Genomic DNA, 770 nt, shown 5'->3' on the forward strand with positions numbered 1-770 from the left:
AATAATTTTTATTGAGGCCGAGCTCCAGCAGCTCCAAGTTGTCTGAATCGGCTGCCGCTTCCATTTGTGCCGCATGTGCTGCTTCTTCGGCGCCATCTTGTGAGTCTTCGCTCGGCTCCAGCGAGCGGTGTGCAGGGGCAAAATACTTAGTGACCCCCTGGCCCTGGTTTCCCTTCGGTCTGGTAGGCATATTCTCCATGAGTTATTTCTGGTGTGTTTGGCGAGATTTTTTTGTGGCTAAAATCGCTCGTTCTGGCGGGTTGTATGTGAGCGTTTCAGGAGCTCCTCTTCTACCCGACCATGCTCCTCAGCGTCATCGGAAGTCCCTCCCTCCCCGTGTCAACCATTTTAAGTCACTTCAAAATTTTTAATCATGAAGCCAAAGTCAAAAAGGATCATAAATATCACAAAGATAGAATTACAATTGACTGCAATGAAATGTGAGCAGTTTTAAATATCATAGGCAGAGTAAAAGCAGATTGGAAGAAAAAAAAAAGGGGGGGGGAAGGCAGAGGTAATATTGCCGCAATTAATGGTTTTAATATTTATAAAATGTATGGATGTCAGAGATTGTATTACCCATTAGGAAACCAGGCAAAACAAATAAATGTAGTAATTAATCTCTGAAAGACAGCAGAAAACTGGTACAACGGCATCTTACAACAGTAGGTCACAGTTATCAAACTTAAGTACTGTTTGCTACTTCTTGCTGTCAAATTCAAAGCATTATCCTTAAATTATTTTAAAAATAAATAAAAATACAAGAGAGA

The sequence above is a fragment of the Ascaphus truei genome, chromosome 4 (assembly GCF_040206685.1).
Source record: "Ascaphus truei isolate aAscTru1 chromosome 4, aAscTru1.hap1, whole genome shotgun sequence".
In the NCBI taxonomy this organism is placed as follows: Eukaryota; Metazoa; Chordata; class Amphibia; order Anura; family Ascaphidae; genus Ascaphus; species Ascaphus truei.